Raw genomic sequence first — 19,498 nt, 5'->3', positions numbered from 1 at the left:
TTTAGCTACCAACATGTTGGGGCTTACAGTCTACTCTGAGCGCAGCAGAGCAGCGGCTGTCAGCCCTGACTAAGAGTTTAAGTACAGATTATATACCCCTCTAGCAAACGGGGGAAGCAAACGGGGGAAGCAAACGGGGGGAGCAAGGGGGTCACTCTTCTGGGAATCTTGGCGCCGTTGTGAATTAATGCCTGTCTAGTTTCTTATCAAGTTGCTTGTTTTTCAGTTTACTCCTGGGCTGCGGCCATCTCCTGTAACCTCCCTGCTGCAGCTGTCTTCCATAAAAGTTGATTGTTACATCTCCCCCTACTGACCTTCCTGATTGCCCTGGTGCTGTAAAATGTAACTCTCTGGTAACGCTCTGGTGCCGTTTGTTCCTTTTCTGACCTCTCTGACCTGATTATATTGGCGCCTCTCAGTTCTTCTACTGAATTTTACTAAATGTGTGTAAATTAAATAATGAATAAATAAATGACTGAGATTCATGTGTTGAGAACTCTTTCTTCAGCTGACACAGAATGTTATGTAAACCTGAGCTTTGTGGGTTTGATACTTATCAAATTGCATTTTAAATGAAAATATACTTAGATTCCCAATCCTTTTCCAGTTTTGGTACCATATAGGTGTAAGAAGAGAAAAATTTGACATTAAAAAAAATTAAGTCTGTGCATAATATGATTGTATTTGTCCTTATTGGAATAGCCTGTCACTAGACTCCTAGAAAATAAAAACTTTATGCATGCTTCTTCCGAAAGTATAGTGTTTAAATAAAAGTTAATATAAGATTTGTGTGCAGAGGTGTGAAGTTAGAGGGGCTGGCTATTCATTTCAGGTCATGGTGTTGTTGCTGATAAAGCTGCCAGGCGGCATGGGAGATTAATCAGCCCGGGTCTCAGATGGTATTCAGAAAAGTAGCCTTTAATGCAGAAGCACTAGTGCCGTGACTCAGGGGAGTCAGTCTCCAAATCCTGAGTGATGAATATGGATGAAGCTTTCCCTTTATACCCTTAGTTTCTTTGTCCCCCAACTATGGATCAGGCTTCCGGGCTTTGCAGCCCCCTGTGATTTGGGATGGGGAAGTGTGATTACACTCAGAGGCTTGGCCTGTCTGGTGCCAGTGCTGCTAACCCCCTCCGGTGATTGTATATGGTTCATGGTTTATGGCCTCTGTAAAATGGGAGTATTCCAGGAACAGGTTCTGCATGGCAGGACAGGCATAAAAATGGAGTTAATTATTGGTTAGCAAGAGTGTGAGTCAGAATGCAAGTTACTGGTACAGATTCAGATAGCTACATCCCTCCCTCCCCCCAATGTCTTATTTTCCCTTTCACTCCCCCCTCTTGATCCTCAAGCTAGCCATAGCCTTAGGGGTTTAGAAGACTCAGGAGTTGGGGATAGGGTCACTTACTGCTCTCTACCTATTTCCTGCTGAGGAGGGATGTTGTTATTGGGTTCAGCAGCTTGAGTCTTCTTCGTCTTCCCTGAGGGGGTTATAATGGTAATTCTGCATCCTGGCTTGTAGCGCCATTTGGAGCTTGAATGTCTCTAATCTGGAGGAGATATATCGGGTTAAACAGTTGAGTAAGCATGGCCCAAAGATGGTTACTAAGAGGAATGCTGGGGCAAGGGTAAGAAAGGAAGTAACCATGTGGTGAGATGGCTAAGTAGAAGTCCTTAAGCAGTAGCTTGCTCACTTCTGGCTAGTCATTCGGTCCTTAGCTCTGTCCTATAGGTTTTTTTTATTATGTCTTGTACTACTTCAGATTGATTAGCATAGAAACAACATGCCTCCCCCAGTGCCTGGCAGATTCCTCCTTCCTTGGCAGCAAGGAGGTCCAGTCCTTGCCAGTTTTATGCTACTACCTCTGCTAGGGAGTTAATTTGGTCCTGCAGATTCTCTAAAGCTGATGAGACCTGGAGGAGGTCTTGCGCAGTGTTCCACGCTAAATTTTGTATTGCTGCTTGATGTACACCCCAGGATGCACCTGAAAGGGATAGGCTTCCTATGACCCCAAGTATTAAGGGAATCAACTGTACATCCCGCTTTGTATGAGGGCTAGGGCCTGGAGGTCTTTGTGATAATTCTTCTCCATATAGAGTGATGCCCGGTAAGGGCCAAGCTAGATAACAAGTACCACTTCCTTCAGAGGGCAAGCATTTGTAAGCATTTGGCTTGCAGATCCATATAGTTCCATTTGGAGCACAAGTTGTATGGTTTATTGGTAGTGTTAGATTACAATTTGATATTCCTATGGGGGTGGTGCCTGGTTTGCTAGAATTTAGATTATAGCAGGTCTGGGGAAGCGGGACCTGAGAGGGGATCTGGACTGGCAGACGCTCAGTTTGGTCTGGGTCAGTGGTCTGATTCATGGTAACATTGGTATTTTCATAAGGGACAGGGTAGATGTGAGATGGTAGAGGAAAGCATAGCCAGCAGGATTCTGCTAGGACTGGCTAGGTCTGATTAAGTAATTTGTGCATCTGTTTTTTTTGTGCAGGGTGGGGGTCTGTAGCTTTGTTTTTAATCTTCAGTGGGCAGAGAGTCTTATTCCTGATTGATTAGTAACCTTAGGGGTGTCTGGGAAGAAGGGGATTGCTGTGACTAGAATTATTCTTCCAGGGTCTTTCCCTCTTCCATCAATTTGGATGCCCATAGTTAAACCTGTGATAAATCTGGTCTCAGTGACATTGAAAATGGTGAGACACACAGGATTGCAACTCCCAGGCAGGCAGGTGGTGGGGGCTGGTAGTTTTTCTAATCGCCCTGTCCTCCCTGTGGACACCCAGGTAGCCCAGGTGACACAGCTCCACTCAGAACAGTAGAACTCATTTAATTCAGGGCAGCCTGGATATCCTATTATTACCTTACTAGAGGTCTGATGCACCAAAATTCGTGCAAGAGTAGGCCTTCATTCCCCCGGCTGCCAGCACCTGCTTCCCTCTGGCAACCAGGACCCGGGCTTTCCTCTCAGCCCCAGCTTCGACCACAAGGTCGTCCGGAAGGATGTCCGGTCTAATTAGCATATTACACTTTTATTTTTATAGATTTGGTATTGGTTCCCAACAGATATACTTATTATTGTGGCTGTATTCCTGCTGCCAGCCTAGGTTTCCACAGCTTGTTATAAAGTCATAGGGATCAGTTGTCTGGCATACATTGAACATAACTGTTGCTTGATTTCCTTCCTTTATCAGAGAGGAGGAATTTAAAACTTTTTGGTCCCCAGCTTGCTTACTTGTAACTTCCAGGCTACAGGATGAGTGGAGAGGTTTCCGGTACCTGTAATACCTGTATATAGAGAGGGGAGGCCAAAAGTAATAGTTAAAAAAAAAAAAATCAGTCTCATCTTGGTCGGGGACAGCAATAAATTCCTTTGCTATGGAGGAGGTATTAATTTATAGTGTTTCTGTGTCTCAGCAGGGGCCGAAGAGTTCTCCTCCTGGTACTAGTCTAGGGTTCTGGCGACACTCATAAAAAGACAAAATAAGAATTATTAGAAAGATAAAAACAATATTATCCAGAAATATCAGAGCATACTACTTTTAGGGGGCCATAAGAAAAATATTAGTGTAAGGAAGAATTCAGCAGGGTGTTATCTGACTTCCTTGGAACAGGTCGGTCAGCCAAGTCCACCATCTTCTTGAGGATAATCTGCAAGGGATGTTTCTGGTCGGAGGTCACCTTCCTCTCAGGCTGGGCGTCACTCCGCTGGTGGGCTGCTTTCACCCAGGAGTGGTGGATCCAGGTGTTCAGTCTTTCAACTTTGAGAGCTGTGGGGGTGGTTAGCATGACTGGATAGGTTCCCTTCCAAGTTGGCTTAAGGTGCTCCTTTTTCCAATCCTTTACCCAAACCTGGTCTCCAGGCTTATGAGGGTGCACAGCCGTAATGGGCAATCGGTCAGTAACTCATCTGTGGACTTCAAAGATAGTTTTCCCAAGTCATTGTAATTGCTTCTGAATTTCTAAGTTTCCTATTTCCCCCAAACCTCCCTTTGGCAGAATTAAGGAAGGGGTCTGCCATATAGAATTTCAAAGGGAGAGAAACCTACCCTTGGGGCACAGTGTACCCGCAGGAGTACAAAAGGCAAGATATCTGTCCAGGGTAAGGTTGTCTCTTGGCATAGCTTAGCCATAGCCTGCTTGAGAGTCTGGTCCATGTGCTCTACTTTCCCTGAGCTCTGGGGTCTGTAAGCTGTATGTTCCATTTAATTCCTAAGGCCTTAGCTACTTGCTGTACCACTTTGGCTACAAAAGCTAGGCCATTATGTGATCCTATGGTTAGAGGCATTCCATACTGTGGAATTAAGTCCTTAGACAATGTCTTAGTGACTTCTCTTGCCTTCTCTGTGTGAGTAGGATATGCCTCAACCCAGCCTGAAAAAGTGCAGATAAAGACTGAGGTATTTATTCCCTCTACTAGGCCCTATTTCTATAAAATCTACCTCTAAGTTCTCAAAGGGAGCTTGCCCGCAGCGCTGTACTCCCATTGGTCCTAAAGGACCCTGCCTTGCATTGTTCTGTGCACAGAGAAGGCTGCGCTGAGAGATTGAGTGAGAGATTGAGACACATAAGGAGGGAAGACGACAATTAGGTAGTATCTGCTTAACAAAGCCTCTAGGGCAGTCTTCCCTAAATGAGTGAGTTCATGCTGCTGGAGGACTACCTATGGGCTGGGACTTAGACCCTATGATCTGTGAGTGTCCACCAGCCTTCTTCCTGAGGAGTGTATTTCGGAGGTTCAGGGGCCAATATGATCTGCAAAGGTGCTACTTGTTCTTTAGCAGCCAGCTTGGCTGCTGCGTCTGCACAACAGTTTCCTTCTGACACTGAATCCTTCCCTTTTTGTTGACCTTTACAGTGGATAATGGCTATTTCCTTGGGCTCCCAGACCACTTCTAGTAATTTTAGGATTTCATTCTCGTTTTTGATTCCTTTCGCTCCAGTGGTCAGGAGTCCTCTTTCCTTGCGTATAGCCCCGTGGATATGCAGGTGGCAGAGGCATAGTGTGAGTCGGTGTAAAAGTTAGTGCGCTTTTCCTTGCTAAGTTCTAAGCTCTGACCAGGGCCAAAAGTTCTGCTCTCTGTGCTGACCATCCTTCGGGCAGATCCTGTGCCTCTACTGTCTTAAAGTCTGAAACTACTGCATATTCAGCTCGTCTTTTCCCTTCATCTAGAAACCTAGAAACCTGCTCCCATCTGTATAAAATATAAGATCTGGATTCTGGAGAGGCTGGTCTGTTAGACCTGGTCGTCTGGAGTAAACCTCCTCTAAGACTTCTAGGCAATCATGCTCAGGGGCTCCCTCAGCAACGGGTAAAAAGGTGGCAGGATTAAGAGTCCTCACTGCTTCTAGTTGTACCTGTGGATTTTCACATAGGAGCCCCTGATACTGGGTCATCCAAGTATGAGTCAGCCAGTGCTGCCCCCTTGCTTCCATTAGGATGACAGCATGAGGTACTTTTACATTTAAGTTTTGTCCCAGGGTATGCTTATCTGCTTCTTTGACTGATGCCTTGGCTGTGAGGGTCCTGTGACATGTGGGCCATCCAAAGGCAACCGGGTCAATCTGTTTGGAGAGATAGGCTACTGGTCTTTGCCAGGGTCCAAACTCCTGAAGTAGAACTCCTAGGGCTACCCTGTTGTTCTCATGAATGAAGAGGGTAAAGTCAAGTGTCATATCTGGTAGCCCTAGTGCTGGGGCCTCAGTGAGCTTTGCCTTTATGGTGGTGAAGGGCTTTTCCTGCTCAGGACCCCAGTCAATGGTTACCTTCTCCTCTCCTTTTAAAGCTTCATAGAGGGGTTTAGCTAGATCTGAAAACCCTGGGATCCAAATTTGACAAAACCCTGCTGCTCCGAGGAATTCCCGAATCTGCCACCGAGTACTAGGGACTGGAATAGCACATACTGCCTGCTTCTTTTCAGTCCCTAGTCTTCGTTTCCCTCGAGTGATTGGGAAACCTAGGTACTTGACATCTCTCTGACAGATGTGTGCCTTTTTCTTGGACACCTGATAACCTTTTCAGTTAAGAGTCTCAGAAGGGCTTGTGTTTCTTCCCAGCACTGAGCTCGCCTGGAGCTAGCCAGTAGGAGATTATCTACATATTGGAGTAGAATGCACCCCAAGTCCTGTCCTAGGAATTTGGACAGATCAGATGCTAGCACTCCACTAAAAAGAGTCGGGGAGTTCTTGAACCCTTGTGGCAGTCTGGTCGAAGTGAACTGCTCATTGGCCCCCGAAGTTGGGTTTTCCCACTCAAAGGCAAACAGGGGCTGACTGGAGGGTGCCAACTGAAGGCAGAAAAAGGCATCTTTCAGATCTAGACATGTAAACCATTCCGCCTCTGATGGAATGAGTCCCAGAAGAGTGTAGGGGTTCGGCAGCACCAATGCAGGGTTGTAACAGCCTCATTAACAGCCCGTAGGTCCTGCACCAGGTGATAATCATTAGTCCCAGACTTTTTTTACGGCCAAGAGAGGGGTGTTCCATGGAGACTAACACCGTTTAAGAAGTTCCCACTGAACCAGCTGGTCTAAGTGGACCTAGATTCCTAGGCGTGCATCCTTTGGAATTGGATATTGGCTGATTTTGACAGGTTGTGCCCAGGCTTCAAGTCAGTTAGTACTGGGGTGTGGTTTTTGGCCAGGCCAGGGGGATTTCCTTCTGCCCAGACCAGTGGGAATTCTTCCTCTAATTCAGGCTCTAATGGTGAGTCCTTTGGGAGGTATAAAGTCTCCATTCTTCCTCCCTGGGCACTGCTAAGGACAGGATCACTGGAGAGGTCTCCTCAACTAGGTGCAACTGTGCTGAGCTATCTGGGGCAAAGGTGATCTCTGCTCCCATCTTGGCTAAAAGTTCTCTACCCATTAAAGGCAATGGACAATCTGGCAAGTACAGGAATTCATGGATCACTTGGTGGCTGCCAAGTTGGCATGGGCAAGGGTGGCAGAACGGTCTACGGGTCTGGTCTCCAGTAGCTCCAATAATGGTGACCTCCTTTTCTGAGAGAGGAGATACTTTCTAAGTGACTATCGAGTGCTCAGCCCCCGTATCAACATAAAGTTCACAGTCTGGCCCTAAATTTTCATTCTGACCATGGGATTGTGGGGGCCCAGTTGGAAAGAGCCCAGTCTGTCCTAGTTTGAGTTGGCTGCTGCCAGCCCAATGAGATCTGACGCAGGCAGTTCCAGCCAGTAGCAGTTGGGTGGGTTGGACAACCCTGACTTCCTTTTCTGGTGGTTCGGACATTCATTTTTCCAGTGTCCAGATTCCTTACAGTAGGCACACTGATCCCACTTAACGTTTGTCCTCCTTTCCCCTGGCTTGGGAGCTTGACTCCTTAATAGCCGCCGCTATCAAGGTTGCTTTCTTTTTCAGTCTTCCCTTCACTTCCTTCTTAGCCGCCCTGTCTTGGTTGATGAAAACCTTGTTTGCTATTTCTAGCAGCTCGGGTGCTTTTTCCCCCTGCAAATCCTTTGAGCTTCTGTAGCTTCCTCCTTATATCAGGCTGAGCCTGACCTACAAAGGCTGCATTGACCATAGTTTGATTTTATGGGGCTTTAGGGTCAAAAGAAGCATAGGTTCGATATGCCTCACAGAGTCTATCATAGAAGGCTGCTGGACTTTCATCAGGTTTCTGGAAGACCTCAGAGGTCTTGGCCATATTGGTGGGCTTATTGGCCTTGGCCCTGGGCCCCTGGAGGAAGGCCAGTCGGTATCTCTCTAGCCTGGCCCTTCAGTCTTCTGAGTTCAGGTCTCATCTGGGTTCCTCATTTGGGAAGTCCTCCTTGGCCCATCTGTCTCTGTGTAATCTCCCTTCTGGGGCCAGGGTCTGGAGCCATTTCTGAACTTCCATTACTATTCTCATGCGCTCCTCAGTGTTAAAAAGCGTGAGAAGGAGTTGCTTCCAGTCAACCCAGGTGGGCTTATGGGTCTGGAAAATTGACTCTAGGAGGTCTACCATGGCCTGAGGTGTTTCAGAATTAGCAGGAGTGTGATGTTTCCAATTCAGGAGATCGGTTGTGGTAGAAGGCTGTTAGTAAAAGACCTATCCCCCCTCTTGTAGGGTCCCATCTTCTCCAAGCACTTGGGGACCCCGAGTCTCCTGGAGAGGCATCTGGAAAGCTGGGGGTGGCGTGAGTTCCTGATCAGCTGAGCACAAGCGCCATCCAGCTAGCTCTGGAGAGTCTGGTTGGGGAGAGACAGAAGGAGGTGGTATATCTAAGCTTCTCTGAACGGACAAAGGAGCACTGTGTACTGCTTGAGGCACAAATGGAGATGGTAAAACTGGCGGGGCTTCCTCAGGGGGTTCCTGCAGAATAGGAGGCATATTCTCCTTCTGAGGGGCCTGCTTCTCTTCTCCTGCCTGTCTCTTTTCTCCTGCCACTAAAACCTTACTCTGTCCCTTCTTACACACGCAGATCTAGATCCAAGGTGACTTGAGCTGAGCTATTTCCAGCCACTGATCAATGTAGGGGAACTGGTTGGGATGACCTGGGTCACCCGTTATAACTCTGTAAACATTCCTGATTGTGGGGACATCCTATGTGCCCTCCGTTGGCCATCCTACCCCAAAAGATGGCCAGTCGATTTCACACAGCTTTCTTAACTTTCAGGGAACTAACTTCACCTCATAGTCCCCGGTAAAAACTTTCTTAAAATTTTTTAACATGCATTCTAAAACAGTGGGTTTGGAGGAACTACTTCCCATATTTGCAGTTAAGCTGTGTAATCCCTCCCAGTTAGTTAACAGAGACACAGGACAAACACAACGTAACTTTCGCTACACACAGACTCTTACTTTCACATTCACACACCAGTCAGTTTGAGCTTTGACTTCCACTCATGGAAAGTTCCTGAACAAATATTTTGCCTAAGTGGTCATCAGCCACTTCTTCTGTCCCAAAAGACAGGACTGAACTCGGACTGGTTCCCCGGGGAAAAACTCACTGATCAGACGTCTGGTTCCAGAAAGGCCTTTTCTGTCCTCCTTGGAGTCCACTGGGGCACTAGCGGGGGTCCCGGTCATCCAGGCCTGATGAGGACTGGAACCCAGTAAATCACTGGAGACGTGGCTTTCCTGGGCAGATGGACCCGACTGTCGGCCTTTACCAGCGGTGACATAAGCGGGCAGCACAACTGGTATTTTTCCCGGCCAGTGCACCAAATTAATGTAGATAAGCTGCCAGGCGGACTGGAAGATTAATCAGCCGGGGTCTCAGATGGTATTCAGAAAAGTAGCTTTTATTGCAGATGCACTAGTGCCGTGACTCAGGGGAGTCAGTCTCCAAATCCTGAGCGATGAATATGGACGAAGCTTTTCCAATATGCCCTTAGTTTCTTTGTCCCCCAACTATGGATCAGGCTTCTGTTTCTCGGGCTTTGCACCCCCCCCCCCCCGGGATTGGGGAAGTGAGATTACACTCAGAGGCTTGGCCTGTCTGGCACCAGTGCTGCCAACCCCCCTCCGGGGATTGTATATGGTTCATGGTTTATGGCCTCTGTAAAATGGGAGTATTCCGGGAAACAGATTCTGCAAGGCAGAACAGTCATCACAGATGAGAATGGAATTAATTATCGGCTAGCAAGAGTGTGCATCAGAATGCAGGTTACTGGCACAGATTCAGATAGCTACCCCACCCCCCACGATGTTTTATTTTCCTTTTCAATGTGGAGCTAGGTGTTGGAGTCCCCACGTGTGTTCTAGAGCGCTAAGAATGTACAAATATGTCATGTTCTAATGTGAAATGTTGGAAACTACTAATTCTTCAATGTGTCTTGCCATATGAAATCTTCTGTGCAAACCTTGGAATAGAGTGTTCTCCTGCTGTGTCTGTTCGAAGATTTCTTATCAATATGTCATTGCTGAGGGAAAGCTTGAGGTCACACACACCCTGGCCTCCTTGGGTAAATGTATGCCATTCCTGATACTGTGGCAGCACTTGCACACCATGCTCACTGAGTTGCTAGAAAACTTTAGGTGACTCAGCTGGTTGATAACTAGAGAATGCATGTGGCAATATGGTGATGCTGCCCCCTCCCATTTCTAAGATTTGAGTCCTTCTCATTGCATATATAATTTTCATAAGGAATGAGAGTGGGTTCATTGTTAGTGATTCAATTTTGATTCAGAAATTTCTCACTTCTCTTTCAAGCTTTTGAATCAGTTTAATTAGAGTGTCCAGAAAGTGCAAATTTTATTTGTAAGAATTTTAAGCTGAGAATGTATAAGTAGAACAGAAATGCAAAAACAAATTGGATTCTGAAGTTCATATAATCTTCAATCCCAATTTCAGTTTACTGTTAAATTTCTGAAACAGCCCCATTGTTTTATTCAATTGTCTTTTTAATAACAAATGATATATATTCCAAATTAGACAAATTTCTGCTGATGTTGATTTTAGTTTGTTTCTATAAGGATGTTCTCTGAAAGATCTTGTTTGCAAAATGCTTTCTCCTCCTGGTTCAGAGAGTGAAATGGAGGAAGAGAGAGTTTCTGTTTCACAAGTCATATGACCAGTGAGAAAGCCTTGGGGAGTGGTAGCCAGGTGAAATTAGAAAGAAAGCTGGGGTCATTGTGGTGGACCTTAAATATTGCCCTGTCATTGAGGTACATGCCCTGTGATTGAGTATGGAGGGAGAGGTGTTGAGTAGGTGAAAAAATGATGAATTGGACATGAAGAATTTAGTATTTTGTAGATCCAATTGGAAGTGGTCAACTAGGGAGATAACAGAGCTAAAAAGACTGAAGTTTTGAAATGTCATCTATTTTCAAATGGTCCATCTCTTTGTTGCTTTAAACATACATTTGGTTTATTTTGAGTCTTTTATTTTTTGGGTACATTTTCTTTAAAAATGGGATCATAGGTATTTACCAAAGTGCTGTTCTTCCTTTTTTGAGATATTACTTTCTCATTTCTACACTAATTGTGACTTATTTTGTCGGTGTTTTGGAAGTGTTCTCACATGCTGGCCTCACTGGTGCAAGATGTCACTTAACATCACAAGTGTTGAAAAAAGCTATTTTTAGTGGGTTAGAAAAGGAAGGCATATCAATTTTTAAAGGCATCACTTGCAAACAAAGGTAAGAATTTCTAGAGCGTAAACATATGTACATTTTGTAATGTTGGAAGGTCTTAGGTCAAAAGGCTTTGGGTTTTATTCAGGTACTTTGTAGGTCATTGTTAGTGATTCATTATTGAATGCTTAACAAACAGATATCGTTTGTTCTTAACATTTTTTAAAATATTTTTTTTATTGATTTCAGAGAGGAAGGGAGAGGGAGAGTTAGAAACATGAATTATGAGAGAGAATCAATGATCAGTTGCCTCCTGCATGCTCCACACTGGGGATCGAGCCTGCAACCCGGACATGTGCCTGACTGGGAATTGAACCATGACCTCCTGGTTCATAGGTCGACCCTCAACCACTGAGCCACATAGGCTGGACAGTCCTTAACATTTTAAAATAAAGATTAGGAAGACTGAATTTCAAAGGAAGTGGTAGAGAAGTTGTGCTTTTTTTTTTTTTTTTTTTTTAAGCCCTAGGGTTAGGGTTTACAAAGGTCATAGTTTTGATGATCTTCTGTTGTTAAACTAATATAATTTTTGCAGCAGAGAATATAGATGAGTACCAATATTTAGAGATAGGCCATAGCTAGACTTAAATTTCAAAGTAAATTGCATTTCTTTTACATTTTACCTCTCAGTTTTGCCCAAAACTAATAAGCAAAATAAATAAATAAATAAAAAATTTAAGGATAAACATTTAAAGATGTAATTTTGCTTTCTTTACACTCTCTGCATCCATGGAATATAGCCCTTTATTTTTCAAGGGTAGCTGACCCTTTTATGAGTTTAAATGTATAAAACCAGTCCTTCCCCCTCCTTGTATGTGCTCTACTTTCAGTCTGTAAATCTATTAGTTAATTGTGGTTTATAGGGCCAAATTACTAGGTTACTAACAGACAAATTGAAATATGCTTTAGAAAACTTTCTTCTAAAAATTATCTAAAAATGTCAACAGGTATTTAAAATGTTTTAAATATATGTTAGATATTTTGAGCATGATTTAAGGAAAGAAATCATCTGGGTATAATTAGATAATCTGGTAATAAATGCTGTCATTCTTAATTAGTTTTGTTATCCTTGGACAGTATGCTTTTTTTTTTTTTTTGTCTCACCCTGATTTTCTTTGGACTTTATAGTTTTTCATTCCCTCTTCTCTGTCTTCTTTTTTTTTTTTCATTTTTATTGTACTTTTTATATATACTAGGGGCCCATGCACGAATTCGTGCACCTTGAAAGGAACTGTGGACTGCGAGGCTGCTGTGGGCACAGGGGTGGGTCTCAGCCCATCCTCCATGCTTCCACTTGGCCCCTCCCACCCCAGCCCCGGTACCCTGTCTGCTTGCAGCCTCTCTCCCACCACCACCGCTCCCATGCACTGACAGCTGGCCCCACTAGCACCTGCTGACAACGTGGATCGATTGGGGGCAGCACCAGCAGCAGGTGCAAGTGGGGCCGGCACCATTAGCGGGTTCGAGCAGCGGCTGCTGCCCTGATCGCCCCTCACGAGCAGGGGGAGGTGGAGAAGTCCTCAGGAGTGATAAGGGCTGGCAGCAGGTGTGAGCGCTGGGTGGGACTGTGGCACATGGGAGCAAAGAATTTTCAGTAACCACCAGAGGCTTGCTCCAATGACAGCGACTGGTGCCCTGACTTGGTCTGGTGCTCCCGCTCACCTACTCCACCATCCTGCTGCTGCCAACACCCACCATGTTCCGGGCACACCCCCTGGTGGTCAGCGCACATCATAGCGACCAGTTGTCAGTTGTTTGGTTGTTCTTCCATTCGGTCTATTTGCATATTAGCCTTTTATTATATAGAGGATTTTTTTAATTTAAAATTTTTATTGTTTAGAGTATTACATATGTCTCCTTTTCCCCCATTGACCTCTCCCCATCTGTTCCCACTCCCCAGCACATGCCCTCACCCCTTTACTGTCTGTGTCCTTAGGTTATGCTTATATGCATGCATACAAGTCCACAAGTCTTTTGGTTGATCTCTTACCCCCCACCCCTTCCCACTGAGGTTGGATGGTCTGTTTGGTGCTTCTGTGTCTCTGGATCTATTTTTGTTCATTAGTTTATGTTCATTATATTCCATAAATGAGTGAGATCATGTGATATTTATCTTTATCTGACTGGCTTATTTCGCTTAGCATAAGGAATAAGAGTTCCTTCTTTTTTATAGCAGCATAGTATTCCATTGTGTAGATGTACCACAGTTTTTTAATCCATTCATCTACTGATGGGCACTTAGGCTGTTTCCAAATCTTAGGTATTATATATTGCGCTGCTTTGAACATAGGGGTGCATATATCCTTTCTGATTTGGTGTTTCTGATTTCTTGGGATATATTCCTAGAAGTGGGATCACAGGGTCAAATGGGAGATTCCTTTTTAATTTTTTGAGGAAACTCCATACTGTTTCCACAGTGGCTGCACCAGTCTGCATTCTCACCAGCAGTGCACGAGGGTTCCTTTTTCTCCACGTCCTCTCCAGCACTTGTCATTTGTTGCTTTGTTGATGATAGCCATTCGACAGGTGTGAAATGATATCCCATTGTTGTTTTGATTTGCATCTCTAGGATGATTAGTGACTTTGAGCATGTTTTCATATGTCTCTTGGCCTTCTGTATGTCTTTCAAAAAGTGTCTATTTAAGTCCTTCGCCCATTTTTTGATTGGATTGTTTCTCTTCCTTTTAAGTTGTATGTGTTCCCTATAACTTTTGGAGATTAAACCCTTATTGGATATAACATTGGCAAAAATGTTCTCCTTTTTCTCGTCTTCTGACCACTAATTGTCAGAAAACTTGATATTCTCAAGTTTTCAATCTCCAGAGCTTCAGTTCTTATTAAGTCTTCTTCAGAGCCAGTTCTGAAATAATATTCCAGAGGCTCCTGCCCCTTCTTCTAAGAGAATTAGTCCTTCTATCCCAGGCAGTGGAGCAAAAGGAGAGAGAGGTTATGGACTCAATTGACATATGTTGTTTGACTTAAAATATCAGGAGCACTGTTTCCAAGAGGAAACTGTTTTTAAAAGAGGGAGAACATTTCCTTCTTTCCTCTAAATTTAGCTGTTTGCCTCTGAAAGCTAGATTCAGCATGCAAATACACACATACCACTATGTGTGACTAAGTTTGCATCTTCTCACTTTTCTGGGTTTATAACTTTTCCTATGAGGGTGGCTTCGCAGTATATTCTTAGTGATTGCTATAGTTTCAGTAAATTGTATAAATTCGTTCATATAATAGTCTGTGGATCAATGGATCTCGACATTATAAATCTGCAGCTTGTGATGTAACATGAAGAAAATTTAAAATAAAAGTTATCAAAGCTTTTAGAAAAAGGTGCAAAATGGTTTTTGCACATTTACTTGAAATGGTTTCCTGCATAAACTCAGAAACTTGGAAGCTAATCCCCAGAGAATAATGAACCATAAACTATTTTTAAACCATTTTTTATTCTACAGGAAATGAATTTGCCCTTTTCCTGTGGTGCCAAATTTTCTTTCTGATCTTATTATAGGCAGAAAATACAAGCCACCCATTTGCTAATCTCCTGGATGCTGTGTGGTTTAATAATTATGATTAATTGTAAGCTGGATCATGCGCATTTCAGAATGATCATTCTATATAATAAAACCCTAATATGCAAATCAATCAAATGGCGGAACAACCGGTCGCTATGATGCACACTGACTACCAGGGGCCAGATGCTCAACACCGGAGCTGCCCCCTGATTGTCATTGTGCTTCCACAGGGGGAGTGCCGCTCAGCCAGAAGCTGGGCTCATGGCTGTCAAGTGTAGCGGCAGTGGGGGGAGCCTCTCCCGCATCTGTGGCAGTGCTAAGGAGCAGTGAGCTGAGTAGTAAGGAGCAGTGAGCAGGTGGGCGGTAAGGAGTGAGGGGTCCTGGACTGCGAGAGGGATGCCGTGGGGAGTGGGCCTAAGCTGGCATGCGGACATCCCCCGAGGGGTCCCGGACTGCAAGAGGGCGCAGGACGGGCTTAGGGATCACACCGCCCCCCCTCCCCCCCCCCCCCCCCCCCGCACTAATTTCATGCACCAGGCCTCTAGTAATTCAATAACACTTAATGATTTTAATGTTGTGCTGCTGATATGTATTTATGATACATATCTCTGTTGTTCCTACAAGATATACAGATGACGGTCTCAATTTTTACGTCATAAAATATTTTTGGACTGCTTTCTAATGAAAACGAAGTTTATATGTATTTGTATTTCACAGACTGGACCTGAGAAAGGTGAAAATTCCAAGCTGAATCAAAGAGAAAGCAGGCGGTCAGTAGCAGGCCTGCACACACAGTTTAGTCAGGTGCATATACTGGCTTTCTTGTGTATTGTTCACTTTACCTATTATGTTTTTATATTTTTTACTCGGCCCAGTGCACGAATTTGTGCACCTTGAAAGGAACTGTAGGCCGTAAAGCTGCGGTGGGCACAGGGTCGGGTCTCAGCCCATCCTCTGCACCCCCGCCCAGCCCTGCCCACCGTGGCCCCTGGTCATTGATGTGAGAGAGATACATCAATTGGTTGCCTCTCATACATGCCCTGACAGGGATCAAACTAGCAACCTAGGTATGTGCCCTGGGCAGGAATCAAACTTGCAACCTTTAGGTACACGGGATGATGCTCCAACCAACTGAGCCACTTGGCCAGGGCACTGCCCATTTCTTTTAAAAAGTTAAAATAGGATACTCTTTCCGTTTGTTTTTCACTTTGTCCACTTTTGCATCTATAGAATCTGAGCAGTTTCTGGCAGAGTGTGGGTATTCAGTAACCATTTATTGAATGAAAAAGGAAGAGGTAGAAACAAGAAGCAGTGTCTCCAGATCTTAGGGAAGAATAATTCTATTGACGCTGCCTCTTTGGTGTCACTTTGAACTAGTTGCTTCATCCCTTAAGACTATTTTTACTTTTTTCTAAAATATGTATTACTAGAGGCCTGGTACATGAAATTTGTGCACGGGGGGAGGGGGAGGGGTTCCCCTCAGCCCAGCCTGCACCCTCTCCAATCCGGGACCCCTTGGGGGAGTCCGACTGCCAGTTTAGGCCCGATCCCGAGGATTGGGTCTAAATCGGCAGTCGGTCATCCGTCTCACAATCTGGGACCTCTGGCTCCTAACTGCTCACCTGCCTGCCTGCCTGATCGCTCCTAACTGCCCCCCCTTGCCAGTCTGATCACCCCTAACTGCCTCTGCCTGCTGGCCTGATTGCCCCCAACTGCCACCCTCTACCGGCCTGGTCGCCCCTTATTGTCCCACTACCAGCCTGGTTGCCCCCTACTGCCCCCCCACCCCCGCCAGCCTGGTTGCTTCACGCATTCTGCTGTTCAGTCGTTTGGTTGTCCCTCACTAAACCCCCTGCCAGCCTGATCGCTCCACACAGCCTGCTGTTCTGTTCGGTCATTACTGTTACTGTGACAGCGTTCTGGACAATTTACATATTCCACTATTAGTATACTAGAGTCCTGGTGCACGAAATTTGTGCACTTGGGGGGTGGGTCCTCAGCCCGAACTGCACCTTCTTGCAGTCTGGGAGCCCTCAGGTCCTCTATGGGGAGCGGGCCTAAGACAGCAGTTGGCTATCCTTAGTGCTGTCGTGGAGGCGGGAGAGGCTCCCATCACCGCTGCTGCACTGAGTGGCGCTCCCCCTGTGGGAGCACACTGACCACCAGGGGACAGCTCCTGCATTGAGCATCTGCCCCCTAGTGGTCAGTGCGTGTCATAGCAACCAGTCGTTCTGCTGTTCAGTTGATTTGCATATTAGCCTTTTATTATATAGGATAATGTCTTATTATGGGTAAGGCCTCTAATTCAATTTTTTTTAGGTAGTTAAAGGGAGGGGCAGAATTTTCACTTGAGTCTGAAGCTAAAATTGCCCTTAGCTCAAAAATCTACATACCACTGAGACACATCTTGGTGAGGCTCATTCTGAACCCCCACACTGTTCTATTATTGTATAAGTATTGGGAACCATCTTTTCTCTTTAGTGAAAGGATCCTTTTGTTATGTTACAATGACTAACTTTATCTCATGAGTTGTGTTTTGGCCTCAAGCCTGTATCCAATATTCATGCAGCCACTTCAGCTCTTCTGTTCAATAATTACCTGGCATACCTTTTATTTTATTTTCTCTAAATCTTTATAGATTTTTATGTATTAGATAGGAATAGCCCATGGACACAGACAATAGTCTGGTAAAGGCCTGGAAGAGGCGAATGCAGGGTGGAGGAGATGAATGGGAAAAAAAAAAACAAACTAAAACAAAGGGACAGCTGTAATACTTTCAACAATAAAGATACATTTTATTTTTATTTATTTATTTATTTATTTTTTAAGAATGCCACTTGTGCAAGTCAAAATCTGATACCAATTAAATGGTGACAGCTTTGCCAATAAACAAGAGGGTGCTCTTCCATGGCTAGGAAGGGAGACTGCCACAGAGACAGGTCCCAAAGACACATGGAGGATACATTTTAAATAAAGAAAAATATCTTAGTTGAAAAGAGTTTTATGTGAAATAATGTAAGTAATTGCTCTACATTGTACTTTATATTCTCAACTCCTCTCAAAGAGATATTAATTGACCCTATGTCACTTAATATTAATCGACCCTATGTTCAATGACTGCAGGACTGACTTCCGCCATGCCGACCCAGCACTGACTGCCATGAGGGCTGCGATCGGACCCTGTGTTTCCCTCTTGGTCTGTTCCAAGCTGAGGGTTTGATCTCCATGAAACCCGGGTCAGTCTTTGCATTGGGCAAGTGGAATCGCTGAGGACTATTTGCGAGTCGCCATGGCTGGGAGCGTGATCTCAGAACAGTTAAAAACACGTTCGTGAAGGGATGTTATGGGTTCTCATCAAAAATGCCCACACATGTCTGCTACACCAACAGGGTTGCTTTAACACGGAAGCCTCCATCTGCAAGCCCACCCGCCTCCAGGAGCTGGCGGGAGGTTGAAAATGGCCGTGGGTAGATGAGGCCGGTGCCAGGTGACCTGGCAGGTGTCAGCGGCTCGGCCATCTAAGCCCCAGGTGCGGGAGACAGGCTCTGACATCACCACTGCGTGGAGGATTTGACGGCAGCAGCATTGGCTTCAGAGCGTGTTGCTATTTTGTTTTATTTATATCTCCTTTTCCCTTTAAACCTCTCCAGGTTGTGTTTGTTAAATGGAGGAGCAGCCTTTGCAGCCTCCTCGGTGGAGAGCAGACCTTCAGTCTGGGTTCACATGCAGCCAGAGTCCTGTTTAGAAACACGTGTAGGTCTTGCATTATTTGCTCTATTACCGATAAAGAGGGTTTTAGATTCTAGCACGTAAATATGTTTCCTGCTTATCCACGAGGTCAGGAGACCGAGTGCAGCACAGGCACAGCCACAGTTCTTTACTCCTTCACAGGCCTCCGTCCAAAAGCGGTGATGCAGGCCCTTCACACATGGAGGGGGGTGGGGAGCAGGGTGGGGCAGCCCTGCTTTTCCCAGACCTTCTGTCTCAGTCCCGATCTACACACTCTGGGTCTGTAGGGTCTTCCTTTTGAGGTGGATTCAGGCATCTGGGGGACATGATGTTTATCACACGCTGTTTTCCGTGTGGGTGGTCAGCATTGGGGTGTTCCTGAATCAGGCTTCCTTCGGCATTGTGGTGGTGGTGTGGGGTGACAGCATGAAGGTGCAAACACAACCCGTGGGGACTCCTTGCTGAGCGACTTCTGTATACCTTCTGTATACCTGGTGGGCATCTCCCCTCAGAAGAGGTGCTCCCTATGTCTGCGACCAGCAGGTGTGTGGGGTGGTGGCTGCCGCAGTGCCCTCATAGCCTCACTGTCAGTGGGTGGGGCAGAGTACCTGGGACGCTGGATTCCCTCTGGGGTTTGTAGAACCGCCCCCTCCCTTTGTTCTCCCATTCTCTGCGGAGGAGACAGCTGTTGGCAGAAGGCAGGACGGATGGATCCCTGATTAGACCTACCACATGACCTCCAGGGAGGTTTCCTGACTCCTCTGTGTCCCCCGCTCACCTGAAGCCCCTAAAATAGTTGGGGTTCCCACTGCTCAGAGGCACCTGTGAGCTCGTGGAGGTGGGCCCTTGGTCATCAGTTTTTATTTTTTTACTACATTTCTTGGTGTGCAGTGATCGCACTTCATCTGGAGCAGGGCGGGCTCAAGTGACCTTGTGGAGCATCTAGGGAGGGGAAGCAGCCAAAGTTCCATGGTTGTCAGTGCCGTGCAGCTCTGGACCACCCCACTTGGTTTTAAACGCAAACCCGCATTGGACAGGCCTTGAAGGTCTTTTTTTCTTCTGTCTGCTCACATTCAAGTGCTGGCAGTGCTGGTCTATTGGTGACTGGCCTGTCCTCTTTAGATTCAACCTGCAGGACTACTAAGAGAGCCATTCCAAGGGAGGGAAAGCGGCCTCAGT

At 45.6% G+C, this 19,498-nt stretch overlaps 1 protein-coding gene and 1 non-coding gene across 24 annotated transcripts in view; one reads left to right on the top strand and one right to left on the bottom strand.

Annotated features, from left to right (window-relative positions):
- PARD3 (par-3 family cell polarity regulator) overlaps nt 1–19,498 on the top strand; it is a 798,768-nt gene that overhangs the window by 198,438 nt on the left and 580,832 nt on the right. The gene's annotated exons all lie outside the window — the stretch shown is intronic.
- On the bottom strand, nt 17,419–17,548 carry LOC139001365 (small nucleolar RNA SNORA24). The gene has a single exon (XR_011469963.1). It is a non-coding gene; the product is annotated as a small nucleolar RNA SNORA24 (small nucleolar RNA).

The sequence above is a fragment of the Myotis yumanensis genome, unplaced genomic scaffold (assembly GCF_028538775.1).
Source record: "Myotis yumanensis isolate MYYU_CA2020_CCGP unplaced genomic scaffold, mMyoYum1.0.hap1 SCAF_1, whole genome shotgun sequence".
Classification (NCBI taxonomy): domain Eukaryota; kingdom Metazoa; phylum Chordata; class Mammalia; order Chiroptera; family Vespertilionidae; genus Myotis; species Myotis yumanensis.
The sequence above is the reverse complement of the archived record's forward strand: the minus strand, read 5'-3'. Positions and strand labels throughout refer to the sequence as shown.